The sequence below is a fragment of the Loxodonta africana genome, unplaced genomic scaffold (genome assembly GCF_030014295.1).
Source record: "Loxodonta africana isolate mLoxAfr1 unplaced genomic scaffold, mLoxAfr1.hap2 scaffold_134, whole genome shotgun sequence".
NCBI classification, from domain to species: Eukaryota; Metazoa; Chordata; class Mammalia; order Proboscidea; family Elephantidae; genus Loxodonta; species Loxodonta africana.
Genome location: NW_026974892.1, coordinates 116,941 through 135,867, shown reverse-complemented (window position 1 = coordinate 135,867; position 18,927 = coordinate 116,941). Strand labels below are relative to the sequence as shown.

Below are 18,927 nucleotides of genomic sequence, written 5' to 3'. Positions count from 1 at the left end.
TTCCGTGAGATATTCTTTAAACATTACACCAAAAGCCTTCCCTTGAATTATCTTAAAACTGAAGTATAAAAAAGAAAAAACCAAACTGTTGCTGTTGAGTTGATTCTGACTCATAGACCCTGTAGGACAGAATAGCACTGCCCCATAGGGTTTCCAAGGTGCAGGTGGTGGATTCAAACTGCTCTTCTTTTGCCTGGCTACCGTATCACTTAACCACTGTGCCACGAGGGCTCCAGAACATTAGCTACTTAACTAATAAAAATGGTCTACCTTGAGCATATGCTCTTTGAAGAACTGTCTACATGGCATCAGATTGACAACAGCTACTGAAAAGATTAGATAGGAACCTTAAGGAGCAGTGGGTTTATGTTAATGACAGAGGAACAACTCAGAAAAGGAGGGTAAGAATGGTTGCACAACTTGAATGTAACCGATGTCATTAAATTGTACAGGTAGAAACTGTTAAGTTGGTGTATGTTTTGCTGCATACATTCTCCACCACAAAAAATAAATTTACAGGTAATAATTAACAAAAAATGTCAAGGAGAGCTAAATATTTTGAAAATAAGACAGATTTGCATGTGAGGGAAGGAGTGGGGTGAGGTGTTTTAGATTAATAGTCAGAAGGCTTATGGGAGCAGGATATTTGAGGAGATAACTGACCTATATCCAAGGAGAGAATAGCTGTATGAAGTTCTGGAGGGAGGATATTGCCAATAAAGGCAAGAGTTGTTTCTGAGGCCCTTAAATAACCAAGTGTTTTGGCATGATTGAGGAAGCTCAGGAAATAAGTCATGGCTAGTTAGTGTGGAGTGAACCGAGGGAAGACTGTTAGGAAATGAGGTTAGTATGGTGGGCAAACCCCGCGTCATGAAAGACCATGGGAAGGGTTTGGGAATTTTTCCTAATCGCCATGAGAAGCCACTGAAATGATGCTGTTTTGTAGACTGTAAGAGGGAAGATCGGTGGCGTGGAGTCCAGTTTTAACCAAGAGATGATGGTGGCTGTAAGGTGGAGGTAGTGAGAAGTGGATAGAGTCAGGATTTATGTTAAGGTAGTGCCAAGAGTCCAGAATTTGTATCAATGGATTGGATGCAAGCTTTGAATAAAGGAGAGAAATCAAGGGTGATTTCTAGGTTTTTGTCCTGAACAACCCAGAGGATAGTGAGAATATTTGCTGAGATAAGGAAGACTGGGAGGTAGATAAGACACTTGGAGCAAGAATTTTATTTGAACCACATTAAGTTTGAAATGCCTAGTAGACATTCAAGGGGAGATGTAGTCAGCCATGGGTGAAGGAACAACAGGGCAGAGTGTGTAAATGAGGGTATCCTAGAGCTCAGGTGGAATTGACTGCCATGAATTGGCTCAGATAACCTAGACAGTGAGAAGTGATGAGTGATGTTACTTAAACAGGGCATGGAAATCAATGAAAAAGGTGTGGGAGTGGCAGGGAGGCTAAAGTAGAGAAGTTTCTCTCTCCCTAAACCTGATTGGCTGGATTTGAAGACATCATAAGTTCGTGTATGAGAAATATCCAGCAAATTACCAGTTGATTTAATAAATTGATAACAAAGTCTACCTTTCAGCCAAAGATTGAAAAACAAACAAACCAATTGCCATCTAGTGGATTCTGACTCTTAGCAACCCTATAGGACTGAGTAGAACTACCCCATAGGGTTTCTAGGGAGCAATTGATGGATTCAAACAGCAGACTTTTGGTTAGCAGCTGAGCTCTTAACCACTGCACCACCAGGGCTCAGACCAAGAATAACACACGTGAGGAACTTACTCCTTAGTTCAATCAAGTATGAGACCAAATGGGCAATACCTGCTCAAAAGCAAAGATGAAAAGGCAGGAAAGGACAGGAAACCTGGACGAATGGACATGGGGAACCTGAGGTGGACAGGGAAAAGGGGAGAGCGCTGACACAAAGTGGGGATTGCAACCAATGTCACAAAACAGTTTGTGTATCAATTTTTGAATAAGAAACTGATCTGTGCTGTAAACTTTCACCTAAAACCCAGTAAAATTAAAAAGAAAAAAAAATCAAATAAAGTTCAGTATAAAAAAAATAGACAGGAAAAGAATCATTTTAACGGGAAAATGTAGATTGTAAAAATGCGTATGACTCACCCCCATTTTAAAGAGTATAATATTCTGTAGTTTGATATGTATTTGCACTGGAAGCTTGGAAGCAGACTTAGAGACGTGGATACCTCAGGTGGTGGGATTTAAAAAATACATGGTTTTATTTTTTAAAATTCGTCTGTTATTGGTAGTTTAAAACGGGTCTTCAGTTATCAAAATATCAAAAATAATCAAAAGAATACCTGTATAACCTGCTTTTTAAATAAAGAAAATCCACTGAGATAGCTCACAACTGGCAATTGCCCAGCTGGGTAATCGGCCAGGTGAGGGGCATCAAGGCGACCAGGTGAGGATGGTCCAGACCAAATGGAGAGGAGAGGAAGCTCCACCCAAGCGTTGGGGGAGGGTGCAGAGGGCACCTCCTCTAAGGGTCATTTGTTTGCTGACCTCCGATGGCCGTCTCCGAGCCCACCAGAGGGCTCCCTGATGGCTTGACACTGACCATTTGGCCTCGGAGAGCCTGAGAAGCCACCATGGGAGGGTGTGGTTTAAAAAATATATTTCACTGTATACATTCATATTTACACTCTATGCCAGTCTCTGTGCTTCTAGTCTTGTTTCCGTGCAATCATGTAGGTAATATACATAATATGTAGTTCTTTGGAATTCATCATTCTGACAGTCTTTTTAAAAACAAAAACCAAACCCATTTCCACGGAGTCAATTCCAGCTCGTAGCTACCCTATAGTACAGGGTAGAACGGCCCTATAGGGTTTCCAAGGAGTGTCTGGTGGATTCTAACTGCCGACCTTTGGTTAGCAGGCGTAGCTCTTAACCACTACACCACCAGGGTTTCCAAAGACTCTTCCCTGGCTGGAAATCCCTGGCGGTGGCGGTGAAAATGCGGAATCCTAGCCACTAGACCACCAGGGAACCGACAGGCTTTTTAGCGTGTAGAAATTCAAATTTGTAATTTTGGAGATTCCCCCTCTTTTTTCCAAAATGGGGGCACTGAGATGGAGGATTTTCCCATGCCCACCATCCTAAGGGATTTAATTAACCCATAGTTGAGACATTGTAAACATCTCAAGAAATTATTGCCTTTGAGAAACTTGAGGGTAAGTAGGCATATCACCTGGCTCATCTTAAACTCCTTATAAAAACCTGACTTGAAGACTCACCTGCCTTTTTGAATAAGTGCCAGCTTGAATAGGCAGGGTTCAGGGAATTGCCAACCAAAGGTATGGTTTCTCCAGAGGCCTCCAAGGGGTGTAAAAGAAGAGGGGAGCCAGACCCCGTGCTTGGGACACACCCTTGGTATGAAATATTTGAGTGTGTGTGTGGTGGGGAGCACTCGGTGTGGGAGAGTGGGGTGGGTGGGTAATAGGGAAATGCCTGGTTTTTTTTTTTTTTTGGTTTTAAGAAACAGTTTTTTACTTTTTTTTTTTTAAATTACAACGAACAGTTCAGTGGAGACATGTTCCTTATCTGCAGGGGCTAGTGGAATTGCTGATAGCTGAGAATGTAGCCTGCTCCCCAAGTGCGAGTTGGCATTTTGGAGAGAAATCTTGATGTTTGGAGCACTGACTGGCCCTGCCTTTTCTAAATAATTAAGGGTGGTGGGGTGGTGGTAAGAGAAAGAGGATGGTCTATGAACACTGACCCTGGAAAATTAACTCCCAAGTGTGTGGGTTGTGGATAGCAAGAAAAGAACATCACCTGCAAATGACAGCAGTGCCTTTATTTATTTATTTATGCTTCTTTTTAGTTCTGAGTTGTTTTTAAGCCACAAATTAATGGGGCCACCATGAGTTTTCAGAGAATGAGTTTTACAAAAATCCAAGTGTTTTAAATATTGCAAGGATTTCCTTATATATGCTGTATATGAGAAAAGTCCTTACAGTTAAAGGGAGGAGAAAGAAAGTATATTCAGGAATTAAATTTTCACAGTTCTCTAAATTCTTATATTTCTCTTGTTGTCCATTTTTCTTTTTTTGTCCTTCATCCACCCCTTCCACCTTGACCCACTGTCTTCATCATCTAGTGCTGCCATAACAGAAATACCATGAGTGGATGGCTTTAACCGAGAGAAATTTAATACCTCACATTGAAGTAGGCTAATAGTCCACATTCAAGGCATCAGCTCTAAGGGAAAGCTTTCTCTCTCTTTCGGCTCTGGAAGAAGGTCCTTGTCCTTAGCCTTCCCATGGACAAGGAGCTTCTCAGGTGCAGGGACCCTGGGTCCAGAGGACATGCTCTGCTCCTGGTGCTGCTTTCTTGATAGTCTGAGGCCCCCAACTCTCTGCTTGCTTCCCTTTCGTTTTATCTCTGGAGAGATAAAAGGTGGTGCAGGCCACACCCCAGGGAAAGGTGACCTGAGTGAGGGTGGTGTTACAATCCCACCCTAATCCTCTTAAAGTAAAATTACAATCACAAAATGGAGGACAACTACACAATAGTGGGAATCATGGCCTAACCAAGTTGAAACACACATTTTTTTAGGGTCATAGTTCAATCCATGACACCCACCAAACCAAACTTGTCACCATCAAGTTGATTCCAACTCGTAGAGACCCTAGCTGATTTGAACTCATAGAGACCCTATAGCATAGAGTAGAACTACCCCATAGAGTTTCCAAGGACTAGTTGGTGGATTCGAACTGCTGACCTTTTGGTTAGCAGCTGAGCTCTTAACCACTATGCCACCAGGGCTCTTCTTGATCCACAGTCCACCCTAATTCACCACAGTGTTAAAAAAAGGCTTTGCTATTCTAAAATGAGAACTTTTTACTATACTTTTGTGTTAGTGGTTGCTTTTGGTATGTCTTTAAGCACTGAACAGTTTACTCATACCCATTAAAAACCCATTGCCACTGAGTCTATTCCAACTCTTAGCGGCCCTATAGGCCCTATAGAGCGGAACTGTGCCATAGACTTTCCAAGGAGCGCCTGGTGGATTTGAACTGATGACCTTTTGGTTAGCAGCCATAGCTCTTAAACAGTACACCACCAGTGTGGGAGGGGTTTAATTGATAACATGATGTCTGGGCTCCAAGGGAGATGGAATGGATGTGCAGGAGAAGGGCATGCAGAGTCTGCCTGTATAGTCCCCAGAACTCTGTTCAAGATCATGACATACCTCAGTAATCACTTGAATCTAAACATACAACTTTAACAGTTGATGTAAATGACTTTACACATGAATTTCAGAACTCAACTCTTTCTCAGTGGAAGTTCCTTCAACCTAGCCGTTTGTTTGTATTCCCTTATTATGAAAACTAACATTTATTGTGTTCATTCTGTGTGTAAGGCCTTTTTCTAAGTGCCTTGTGTGTTTTATTTAACCTGCGTAACAACCTTTTGAATAAGACCCATTTTAGAAATGGGAAACTGAGGCAGTGAGAGGTAAAGTAACGTGCCCAGATCACCCAGCTGATAAATTGAGTTAGGATTTAAACCCAGGCAGTTTGTTTCAGAATTTGCTTTATGTAATCACTGTACATGACAGCAGTGAACCCTAGTGGCTGTGTGGTTAAAGAACTTGGCTGCTAACTGAAAGGTCAGTGTTTCAAACCCACCAGCCTCTCTGTAGGAGACAGATGTGGCAGTCTGCTTCAGTGAAGACTTACAGCCTTGGAAACCCTATGGGGCAGTTTTACTCTGTCCTTTGGGGTCACTATGAGTTAGAATCGACTTGATGACAGTGGGTTTTGGCACATAATACTAATGTGCAGTGTATTCTGTATGCCGTGTATATGTTCAGAAACTAATTTTCCCAACATTTATGCCATATATAGATTACCAATCCAGTTGCCGTTGAGGAGATTTTCACTCATGAGGACCCCGTGAGTTTTCAGAGTAGGACTGCCCTCCATACGGTTTTTAATAGCTGTGAGCATTTGGAGGGAGATTGCCAGGCCTTTCTTCCAAGGCAACTGAGTGGATTTAAACTGCCAACCTTTCAGTTAGTAGCTGAGCACTTAACTCTTTGTGCCGCCTAATACATATATATACTAGGAGGTTTTCCTCCTTATTTGTATTTTAATGATTTTTAGACTCTTATGAATACTTGTTCCTGGCACTGAACTAGATGCTAAAGAACAGAATAGGCACATGTAACCCTCTCTCACCTTCTCCCTTCCCTCTTTCACAGAGATGAAATGAAAAGGAATTAATGAAGACAGATCATTGGATTAGGGCCCATACTCAGGGCTCTAACAGCATGGGGAGTTTCTCCTGTCACTTCAGTTCTTGTTCAGGAATTGGTACCTGTTTTTTGTGAATCACAAAGACCAGTGCTTTATATCAAGCCATTTAGATTTGGGGTATGGAGCAGTTTCTTAAATTTTATTTTCAGAGATTTTTTTCTAATAGTTGTTTACATTTATTTTAATTGTATATTCTAAAACCGCTACGAAAAGGTATGAAATAATTGTTTAAATTTTAATTCATATGGGTCAAAATGTATATTAAACTACCTATCTTCACCTTCACAGTCGTTGTTATGTTTGAGCCAATTGTTGTGGCCACTTGTCACCAAGCGTGACGTGCTTCTCCAGGGACTGATCTCTCCTGACAACATGTCCAAAATATGTGAGATGAAGCCTCGCCATTCTTGCTTCTAAGGAATATTCTGGCTGTACTTCTTTTAAGGCAGATTTGTTCATTCTTTTGGCAGTCCGTGGTATATTCAATATTCTTTGCCAACACCGTAATTCAACGGCTTCAATTTTTCTTTTGTCTTCCTTATTCATTGCCCACCTTTCATGTGCGTATGAGGTGACTGAAAACACCATGGCTTGAGTCAGGCGCACATTAGTTTTCAAGGTGACATCTGTGCTTTGGAACACTTTAAAGAGGTCTCTGGCAGCAGATTTGCCCAATGCAATGTGTCGTTTGATTTCTTGACTGCTGCTTCCGTGGGTGTTTATTGTGGATCCAAGTAAAATGAAGCCCTTAATGATGTCAACATTTTCTCCGTTATCATGATGTTGCTTATTGGTCCAGTTGTTAGGCTCTTGGTCTGTAGTCTTTGATCTTCATCAGTAAATGCTTTAAGGCCTCTTCACTTTCAGCAAGCAAGATTGTATCATCTGCATATCTCAGGTTATTAATGAGTCTTCCTCCAATCCTGACGCCTTATTCTTCTTCAGACAGTCCAGCCTCTCGGATAATTTGCTCAGCATACAGGTTGAATAGGTATGGCGAAAGGATACAACACTGATGCACACCTTTCTTGACTTTAAACCATGCAGTATTCCTTGTTCAGTTTAGATGACTGCCTCTTTTTCTATGTACAAGTTTCTCATGAAAACAATTAAGTGTCCTGGAAATCTCATTCTTCCCCATGTTATCCATAATTTGTTATGAGCTGGAGTAGGTCTCAGAAATAATGTGCCATTTCTTCCAGTTGGTTGTGCACGGCTGCCTACTTCCCTAGGTGGTAGCAGCTAAGGCCTGTCTCAGAAACACTCTCCTCCCCACTTAGCATGAGTTTTCACACTGCTCCATCTTTTCCCGTGTGTGTCTCCCGCCCTCCTCAGTGGCCGGGGGAAATGATAGTAGTCCACTGATGAGATTTATTCTTTTATTATACTTTATTTCATCATGTGTTTTTATAACATAGTTCCATTAAAATCAAGGGTAATAAAAATGTTTGTATGATGGAAGTGGATAATCCCACCCATTGTGTCCATCTAAAGTTTCACGAGGAAACTGTGCCCACAACGGAGGGCTCCCACTCCTCTGGCTCACTGTATTTTCTCCTTGTTTATTTGCTCTTTGCTCTTTCCTGATGGATGCATGGGACCACTGAGCTTCAGGACTCCACAATTCTGCCTTTCATACCAGTGTTACTGTAATCTTGGGTTCCTGGGCTGCCTTGCCACAGATTTACTCATTCTGTTTCTGTTATTTCATTACTTAAAAATTTCTCATGAATTTTTCCAGAAGTACATTCTAGTCCTCAAAAACTTGGAAGCAATGGGAAAGTATGCAATAAATAACAAGAAAACATACGTAATGCATAGAATAAATTATTAACATTCCGATATGTCTATTATCTTACTTATATTGGCGTGTATGTGTATTAGAGTCTCTGGTTGATGCAAATGGTTAATATCTTGAGCTGCTGACAGAAAGTTGGAGTTCAGGTCCACCCAGAATTGCTATGAAAGAGAGGTCTGGCAGCCTACTTCCGAAAACTCAGCCACTGAAACCCCTATGGAGTACAGTTCTACTCTGGCACACTGGTGTCATCATGGATCAGAACTGACTCAGTGGCAACTGGTTTTATGTGTGTATTAGCACACACATTTATATATATTAACACAGATATTATATCCTGATATTTTCATTCAACATTAGTCTTTTCTCATGATAAATTTTTTTTGGTTTTTTTTTTAATGAGGGCATTAAATTACTTTATAATATTCTGTGTGCATGTAGTATATGTTTTTTAACAATTTGAACTATAGTTGCAATAATAAATGTGCATGTTTCTAGTAATCTTCAACCTATACTTACATCTTTTTAACATACATCTCTGCCACTAAATCTCTTTGTTTAATTATTGTTTAACACTCTTTACGCCTAAGAGATGGTCTCAGAAGCAGCCCTGATCAGTTTTTCTCCCTCTTACTCATGAAGCCCCTTAATGTATTCCAAGGTATCAACTACGAAGGATTTTACGTCCTTATCGTTTGTTTATTTTTCATTCAGTCAGTATATTCCATGGGCCAGAAATAGTCTGTGTTATGCAGATACAGTGGTGAAAGGTACACACTGTCCCTGTCGTCATGAAGGGGACAACCCAGTGCAGGTGGGAGGAGCACTGGGGAAATGCAGCTGAGAGCAAGGACAGACAACCCTCCAGGAACCACACTGGACTTCAGAGAGGCTTGTTGGCTGCTGTTCACCTGGCAGGCTTCTAGATACCAGAGTACCCTTGGGCTTGGTGCCTGCTCCTCTCTCTATTGACACCCTCCCTCTAGGATGCCTCAGTGAGTTCACTGCTGTCTATTTGTAGCTAAGGACGTGAGGTTTATACCTCCATCCATTCAAACTCCTCCTGGGTCCAGACTCATATATTCAAATGTCAGCCTAACTCTCTGTATTGACCTCTTTATGCATTAAAATGATACATTCCTCATATGGCCATCATGAAAAGCAAACATGAAAGGAAAAGCACAGGAGTGCCTGGCACCAGTGTAGGTACTCAATGAACATTAGCTGTTGGTATTATCCTTGACATCTCCATGTGGGGTGAAGTTTTATTACCGGACATCTCCACGTGAATATCTAACAGGTACACCTTGTTATCTAGGCTATGAAACAATTCTTGGTTCCAACCACCATTCTCTTCTTATCGATGAATTTCTCAAGGCTTCAGTGATGGGAGTGTGTGTTTTTCCACACAATGGACGTGATTAGGAATGGTTGGCTAGGTCCTACACCATAAATTGCTCCAGCATTCCTATGGGTGACCATTGAGACAAGTTTCAGCCAACGAATGTAGCAAAGAATTGGAACCACTCTCAGCTGTTCATGCGAGTACTCTCAATCCAGAATATCTGGTAAGTCGACTGTTAGGGATTGAATTGTGTCCCTCCAAAATGTATGTGGAAATCCTAACCCCTTTACCTGTAAATCTGACCTTGTTAGGAAAGAGGGGGCCTGCTTTTATTATGTGAATGAGGTCATACCAATGTAGGGTGGGTCCTAAGCCTTACTCTTCTTAGTTATAAAAGGAGCAGAATACACACAGGCACAAACAGGCAAAGAGGAAGACAGACAAAGAAGACAGATGCATCCACAAGGCCAGGAACACAAATGATTGCTGGCATTTACTAGAAGCTGAGGTAGACAAGGAAGGACTTCCCACTACAGTCATGCCCTGAATTTGAACTACTACCTACTGAACTATGAACAAATAAATTTCTGTTCTTTAAAGCCATCCAGTTGTGTTACTTTTTATTATGGAGGGACTAGGTAACTAACACACATACCCGTGCTTGTAAGTTCAGCCCAGTGCAGAATAATTTTCTTCCCTCCTTGGTCTAGCCCACCTGAACCTGCTCTTTCCCTATCAGTGTCCTTTGTTTTCACCTAAGAGCTATGACTGAGTCCGCTTGATGCTGATGCATTAAAATTTCAATTTATTTTTTTATTTATGATTACTATTAATTCCAGTGTTTTCTACGGTTTTCAATGGAGACAGTCCTATAATCTATGAATAGCAGTTATACTTTTTCTCTTTTTGTACTTCCAGTGTTAAATGTTTAATAAAAATAATGATAGAAGCATCCTTATTTTATTGTTTATTAATTTTAAAGAGAATGTCCCACACGTCACCATGAACTATCATGCTAGTTGTAGTTTTCCACGTTCGGGAACTCCTTTTCTGTTCCATATTTGCTCCTAGCCCTTATCTCTCCGTGTGATTGGATTTTATCAACCTGCTTTGCCCCCATCTCTTGAGGTGAGCATATGTCTTCTCTTCTTTCACCTGTGCATGTGGTGAATGAAATTACTAAATCTTTAATGTTCACTCAAATTTGTATGCCTGCAATAAACCGCCTTGATCATGGCATGTTACATGGTTTATATTTTGCTGGATTTCCTTTGCTAGCATCTTACGTAGGGTTTTGCATCTTAGTTACTGAGTGTGCTTGTCCTCTAACTCTTCTCCTACCTTCCTTCTCTAATTTGCTATCATTTTTTAACTAGCCTTAAGGGTCAAGTTAGTGGAGTATCTCATGGTTTTCTAATCTCTGTTGACTATGTACAAGATTAAAATGACTGTTTCTTGCATGTTTGCTGGAACCTGACTGGAAACGATCTAGGTCTGCCATTTTCTTTGTAGGGAGATCTTGAACTACTGACTCATTTTATTTAGGTGGTTAAAGGCATCTTCTGGTGCTAATTTACTTAGAAGAAATTCTGATGCATGTTCTAGGTTGCTCAAATCTCATCTTTAAATATTGATTATCAGGGCTTATAGCCTCATGCAAGCCAATTTATCAATCCCAGATTTCCCCAAAGTCAGGCTCTACAACTATTCCCAGTACCAAATTCCCTCATTTAAGACTTATTTGCAAAGAAAGAGACAACAGTATGCTATCTATGCAGTTGTGTATCCGCAGCCTTCTTGAGTCCATAATGTGAGGATACAGTCTTCTAAGACTTTTTTTGTAATTGTTCTTTTCTTAATTTTTTTTCCTTTTTTCACTGCCACCCCCCCCCCGCCCCGCCACCCCATCTAGTAGTTTTAAAGTTGTGCGCTTCAGGTTCAAGTCTGTAATCCAAAAGAACAGGCTTCTAAAAGCAGAAAGCAGGCAGTGCGACCGTTGGGCTGTTGGTGGGGTGGGGGGAGGGGAGCTGCTGCTCAGAGAGGGCGCCCGAGGGAGGCAGGAGATGCGGGGCTGCCCGCCGCAAGCCTGCAGACTCCAAGGAGGCAGAACCTGCGTGCGCCCTGAGCCTTTTGAGACAGGCCCAAGCCCGCCGAGCCCGGTGCTAACCTCGCACCCGCCAGGCTTGCGGGTTCCCCCAGGACTAGGGGAAGCCTAAGGCCAAGGAGGGCAAGGCCTAGGGTCTGGACCTTGGAACTGGTTCTGCCATGCGTGATCTCAGCGCTTATGCTCAGAAGGAGGGCAGGAAGCATATCGCAAGGTGCCTATGACCCAGAAGGGTGGGAGTTGTGGCCACCCACGGACTATGGGTCTGCATATGGAGGCCCCCAGGGTGCAATTCCAGGAGCAGAACACAAAGCCACAGAGGGGACAGTGCACCTCGCCAGTGCTCCCCAGGGGCATTGCCCCAATTTGGGGAGCAGTCCCTCCTCTGGGCTAGGGACTTTGTTTCCTCCACTGTCTTCCCTGACTGTGAGCAGACTCTTGTCTACACAGACTAAGGAGGAGTTATCAAAATCAGCTCCGAACTCCGGATTTGAGTTAAGGATCGTAAATTAACACAGAGAAATACGACTTTAGCAATAAGTGCCTGCTTGAAGCCCAAGTTGCCTGAAAATAAGGAATTTCAGTCTTTCAGCTCCTCTGCTAATCTAGGGACTAAGAACAGGATCTCACTGGAGCTCAAAGATGTGGGGCACTGGGAATACTCTGGGTCTGTCTGCTCACGGCTGATTGCCTCATTCCCAGTTTTATTATACACCTTAGATACAGACCAGAAGAGGAGTTTGGGGCTTGACACCTGACATCTTAACACCAGTTCCTGTTTCTTGAGGAAGGAAGAGGTAAAATAAATCAGCGTTTTCTGTGTCCTTCTCCATCCCCGGAAGTCCTCATGAAGACCCTCTCAGGTAAGGACTGACAGGGAGTGGCTTGGTTTACTATTCAACTTTGTCCTTCAGTAACTTTGTTTATGTTCTGCATGTAAACTATTGTGCATTGACAGAAGCATTCTAATTCTTATGCAGAATGACTAGACCTGCTGCAGAATGACTATATTGTGCCTCCCTTGGGCACCCCTGTCTGCGCAGCACCCTCCACCCCCAACTGCCCAACCGCCTCTCTCCTGGCATTCTGCTTCTAGAAGCATGTTCTTTTGATGCAGAGATGCAGCACACACAGAATCCCAGCTGGATTACAGACTTGAACCTGAAGACCTTATGCAGAATGACTATTTATGAACGCTTAGTACTAAAGCAGATACTTACCCCTCAGAGAAGGCCCTGGGGGAGGTTGATACATGCATTCCCCAGTGCTCCTGCTGCTCTAGAGGTGCCAGAAATACCTCTGTGGGAAAGGCCTTCAGATTAGGCTCATGGCCCACGTGGGAATTCAGGCCTATTTTTCTGTTAGAACATCTCATTTAGCTCTGAAAATGTTATTATCTAGTTTATTCACCAGACATGAGTACAGACATCTCATATTTTCAAAATTAATGCCATTCTTTAATACTAATTTGCCACCAAGAGTATATTCCAAAGTGTTTCCAATAGGCTAGCAAGTCTTTCCAAAGAGGGGAGTCCTCCGCCATGTTGTGCAGTGACAGCAGGGTTGGCATAATATGTTTACCCAGATACCTACCACTTTTTTTTTTTTTATTATTGTGCTTTATTTGAAACTTTACAGAGCAAATTACTTTCTTGTTCAACCATTTATACACAATTGTTTTTGACATTGGTTGCAATCCTCATCATGTGTCAACACTCTCCTATGCTCCAGTTCCCCGTTTCCATCCGCCATGATTCCTGTTCCATCCTGCCCTCTTTTCTGTGCTTTTGGGCAGGTTTTGCACATTTGGTCTCATACACATGATTGAACTAAGAAACAGTTTCTTCACATGTGTTATTGTTTGTTTTATAGACCTGTCTAATCTTTGGCTGAAGGGCGAACTTCAGAAGATACTTTCCACTGTGTTGCTTTCCATAATTCCTGAAATTCCAAGCCTGCCACCTGAACAACTTCCTTTAGTGTTTCATTTAGAACAAGTCTGGTGGCGATGAATTCTCTTAATCGTCTTTCACCTGAGAATGTCAATATTTTTCCTTTACTCGTGAAGGAAATAACAGCCTATAGAACACTGGGTTAATGTTTCTTTTCTTTCAGTGTTGAAAAAATGTTGTTTTCACAGCTTTTTGGCCTCCATGGCTTCTGATGATGAATACAGAGTCATTCCAATTGTTTTTCCTGTGTGAGATGAGTTGTTTTCTCTCTAGCTTCTTTGAAGATATTTTCTTGGTCCTTGTTATTCCACAATTGACAGTGAGGCATTTGGGGGTAAAATTATGTGAGTTTAACTTGCTGGAGTTTGCATAGCTTCTTGAATCTGTAAGTTTATGTCTTTCAACAAATTGGGAAAGTGTTGAGCCAGTATTTCTTCAAATACTTTTTTCTACACCACATATTTTCTCTACTCCTTATGGAATTCCGATAAATAAATGTTAGATATTTTTGGATTTTTTTGAGGCTCTGTTCATTTTTTTTTTCAATATTTGCTCTCTGTTTTCAGATTGGATATTTTCAATTGAACTATTTTCATCTCATTGATCCTTTTGTCTGTCAACAGCATTCTGCTGTAGAGCTGATCAAGTGAATTTTTTATCTCTATTTTTCCTGTCTAAAATTTTCATTTGTGAATGTTTTCTATGTATTTTTCTATTTTTCTAAGGTGTGCCTGTTACTTCTTTGAGCGTGGTTAAAGTAGCTTTTTAAAGTTTTTGTCTATGATTCCAAGACTATGTCTTACTTCAGTCTTACAGAAAATGTCGATGTTGTTTGTTTTAGGAATCACTTGACCCAGTTATGTTCAGGCTGCAAGTTCTTTCCCAACTTCTGGATGCTGTGGCTCAGATGTCAGTTAAGATTTTGAAGACTTTGCAGTGATATTTGGATGTAATCTATGGGAGTGTCACTCAGTTTGGGACCTTGTTGGTGTTCTAACCCATAATGCAGTTCTCAAAGGATTGATCTACTTCTTAGGGTCAGAGCAAAGCATATGCAACTGTGGGAGTCGGGGGCGTATGAAAAACAACTTTATGGTATCCCTCTCTTGAGCCACCTGGTCTCTGTCTCTCTGAGGCTGTCTGATGTCTGAGCAGCTACCTTCCTGGTCCACTGGCAAGAATGTTGGGGCTTTAATCTCTTCATTCTGCTGTGCAATGAAGTGCCTGGGTCTGCCTGTGAGGCCAAATATTGGTAAGATGGAGAAAATATAACAGAGATTCCTCTACATTATTTGGTCCTTATACACTTAGGTCAGAGAGAAGGCACACTGTTTCTGGTGATACTTCGAAACAGGTATGGAGAAAAAGGCATTAACAGGTTGATAGCTGCATACTAGGTGTTAGGGATTAAATTCTGTCTTCCCAAAATGTATATATCAGCTTGACTAGGCCATGCTTCCCAGTATTGTGCGATTATCCACCATTTTGTCAGCTGATGTGATTTTCCAATGTATTGTAAATCCTACCTCTGTGATGTTAATGAGCGAGGATTTGAAGCAGTTATGTTAAGGAGGCAGGGCTCAATCTACAAGATTAAGTTGTGTTTTAAGTCAATCTCTTTTGAGATATAAAAGAGAAAAGAGCAGAGAGACAGGGGGACCTCAGTACCACCAAGAAAGTAGTGTCAGGAGCAGTACATCCTTTGGACCTAGGATCCCTATGCTGAGAACCTTCTTGTCCAGGGGAAGATTGGTGACAACGACCTTCCCCTAGGAGTGACAGAGAGAAAAAGCCTTCCCCTGGAGTTGGCACCCTGAATTTGGACTTATAGACCCTCCAAGACTGTGAGAGAATAATTTTCTTTGTTAAAGTCATCCATTTGTGGTATTTCTGTTACAGGAGCACTAGATATCTAAGACACTAGGTACCAGGAGATGTACATTTCCCAGCTCTTTCACTCCCAGGGCCACTATGACTAAGTAGCCAATGCCATAAATCCATGCAAGCAGACTATTCTGATTACTGCTTTGACTCTACTGTCTGTTATGGTAACCACACTCACCTTGTCTTTGTTAATTGAGTGCCACCACTTGGCTGCTACCACCACGGGGTCCAGGCAGCTGCATTGTAGTTAGGTGTCTTAATTCAGTTAGGGCAGTTCTCACTGTGGATTCTTACTTACATAAAATAGCAACCACAGAAGTCTTCAATAATGCTGGGGCTTGCTGCACAAATGTGTACCTCACCGCTATGGTAAAAAGAGAGCCCTCTGGGCACTCCGTGTGTGGGTCTGTGGGTCCAGCCTAATAAATCCATTCTAACCTGCCAATTTCCCTCAGCCTTTGGATACCTTCTCCTACATTATACAATGGCAGATCTGCCATTTCCACTTGATTTATTGTAGGCCACCACTTAATCCATGCTTCAGTAAACCAGCCAAATAAACTATGAGATCCTTTTCTAACCTCTCAAGCTGAAACACTGAATGAAGAATCTATGCTTCCTTGGCCTATATCAATAAACTTAGACTAATTCACCTTTATGTTGCTTGCACCGTTATCCCACACCCATAATAGCCATTCCCACACATGTTCACCAGGTTTCTGTATGTATGTATGTATTAGAAAAATCAAGCAGTTCTTTTGGAGTTTAGCATACCTTCTCCTGGGTCACACTTCATAGTTGACCTTTTGGGGCTTGTTGGGACTGAAGTCTAGGTATAGGTCTAGAAGCAAAAATGGGCAGTGGCAGTGGGATGTTCAGCCGTGTCTTATAAGGCATCTGCCTAAGGTAATGCCCCAGGCAATGCCCCAGACACCACCCCAGGAGATAACTCAAACAAGACACTTCAGGCACAGCTGGGGTAATCTCATCAGATGGAGGTGGAAGGGATAATTGTTTTACTGGGAAGGGTGCCTTAGCAGGCAAAGTTAGAGAATCTCTTCAGATGGGAGTAAGAGGTCTGGTTCTGTTAGGAAGAGCGATTCAACAGAAATTGGAGGTTCATTGTCCCCCGCTTCCTGACTGTCTGCCCATATGTCCTCATCCCAAGTTTCAGGATCCCATTTCTTCCCAATCAGTGCCCTCACTCTAACTTCAGACACCATTTGAGGCTGGATATTCAACTGGCGCTTTAATTCAGTCACTCTTATGATAAGAATCTGAGTTTATTTTTGGCAGCATTAGCCTTGTTACTATAAGAAATATGGTTTTCTTTCTGGGCACAAGTGGCAGCTTTCAGATCTTGTATGTGGTGCTTGAGCTTTGAGCCCATTTCTTTCATTCACCAGTGTGGCTCCAAAAGCAGGACCAACCAAGCAGCTTCCTTATTATTCTTATTGTGACAAAATTATAGAAAAGTATCAAATATGTAATCAGGCAGAGCCTTGTCTCTCACAAATATTTGGTCCAGTGGTAGTAGTATTTTGCGTATTTCTATTGTCACCTCCCACCATGGATTAGCAATAGCCTGTTTACTTCTGGAGACAGTCATCAGTGCCTTTAAGACTAGCTAGACTTGAGAATCAATTCAGAAAACTCATCCTTAAGATTTGGTTCCTCTACAATCACTGTAGGTACCAAATGTCTTAGCCTGGGATCTCTAGAGGTGCAAAACTAGTGAAGGGAACATATATATATATACACACATATATATGAGTGTGTGTATATATATGTGTGTGTATGTGTGTATATATATACATATATATGGAAACCCTAGTCGCATAATGGTTAATAGCTATAGCTGCTAACCAAAAGGTTAGCAGTTCGAATCCACCAGGCGCTCCTTGGGAACTCTGTGGGGCAGTTCTACTCTGTCCTGTAGGGTCACTATGAGTTGGAACCGACTTGACGGCAATGGGTATATACACACACACACACACATATGCATACATACATATGTTAGTTGTTGTTGCTGTTAGATGCCATCGATCCTATGTAAAACAGAATGAAACATTGCCTGATCCTGAACCATCCTCACAATCATTGCTATGTTTGAGCCCATTCTTGCAGCCATTGTGTCAGTTCGTGTTGTTGAGCGCCTTCCTCTTTTTTTCTGACCTTCAGCTTTTCCAAGCATGATGAGCCTCTCCCGGGACAGGTCCCTCCTGAAAATATGTCCAAGGCACATGAGACGAAGCTCGCCATCCTTGCTTCTAAGGTGCATTCTTGGTGTACTTCTTTCAAGATGGTTTTGTTTATTCTTCTGGCAGTCCATGGTATATTCAGTATTCTTTGCCAACACCATATTTTAAATGAATCAGTTCTTTGGTTTTCCATATTCATTGTCTAACTTTCTCAAGCATGTGAGGTGATAGAAAATATCATGGCTTTGCTCAGGCACACCTTAGTCCTCAAAGTGACATCTTTCCTTCACAACACTTCAAGGAGGTCTTTTGCAATAGATTTTCCCAATGCAATACATTGTTTGAATTCTTGACTGCTGCTTCTGTGGGCATTGATTATGGATTCAAGTTAAATGAAATGCTTGATGACTTCAGTATTTTCTCTATTTATCATGGTGTTCCTTACTGGTCCAGTTGTGAGAATTTTTGTTTTCTTTATGTTGAGGTGTAATCCATACTGAAGGCTGTAGTGGTTGCTCTTCATCAGTAACTGCTTCAAGTCCTCTTTACTTTCAGCAAGCAAGGTCGTATCAGCTGCATATCATAGGTTGTTAGTGAATCTTTCTCCAAAACTGATGCCATGTTCTTGTTCTTCGAGACCAGCTTCTCAGAATGTTTGCTCAGCATACAGATTGAGTAAGTATGGTGAAAGGATACCACCATGACACACAACTTCCTGATTTTAAACCACACAGCATCCCCTTGTTCTACTCAAATGACTGCCTCTTGGTCTATGTACATAAAAAAAAAAAGTACATATTCCGCATGAATACAGTTAAGTGTTCTGGAATTCCCATTCTTTGCTAAGCTATCCATAATTTGTCATGAGCCACACATTGAGTGTGCTTGTATAGTAAACAAAAATAGGTAAACATCTTACTGATATTCTCTCCTTTCAGCCAAGATCCATCAGACATCAGAAATGATATCCCACATTCCATGTCTTCCTCTGAATCCAGCTTGAATTTTTGGTAGTTCCCTGTCTGTGTACTTCTGCAACTGTTTTTAATTATATTCAGCAAAATTTTTCTTGCATGTGATGTTAATGGCATTGCTCGATAATTTCCGCATTGCCTTGGAGCACCTCTCTTCCAGTCATTTGGTCAGGTAGCTGTCTTCCAAATATATTGAAATAGACAAGTAAGCACCTCCAGCACTGCATCCATGTGTTGAAACATCTCATTTGGTACTGTATCAATTCCTGGAGCCATGTTTTTTGCCAGTGCCTTCAGTGCAGCTTGGAGTTCTTCCTTCTGTACCATCAGCTCTTGATCATCTGCTACCTCCTGAAATGGTTGAACGTT

The 18,927-nt window shown here is 41.7% G+C and overlaps 1 long non-coding RNA gene across 4 annotated transcripts in view; it reads left to right on the top strand.

Annotated features, from left to right (window-relative positions):
* LOC111749293 (uncharacterized) overlaps positions 1-18,927 on the top strand; it is a 114,949-nt gene that overhangs the window by 32,419 nt on the left and 63,603 nt on the right. For all 4 annotated transcript variants that reach the window (XR_010319974.1, XR_010319973.1, XR_010319971.1 and 1 more), the window contains one exon: positions 12,268-12,410. This is a non-coding gene — a long non-coding RNA (uncharacterized LOC111749293). The remainder of the gene's footprint in view (positions 1-12,267; positions 12,411-18,927) is intronic.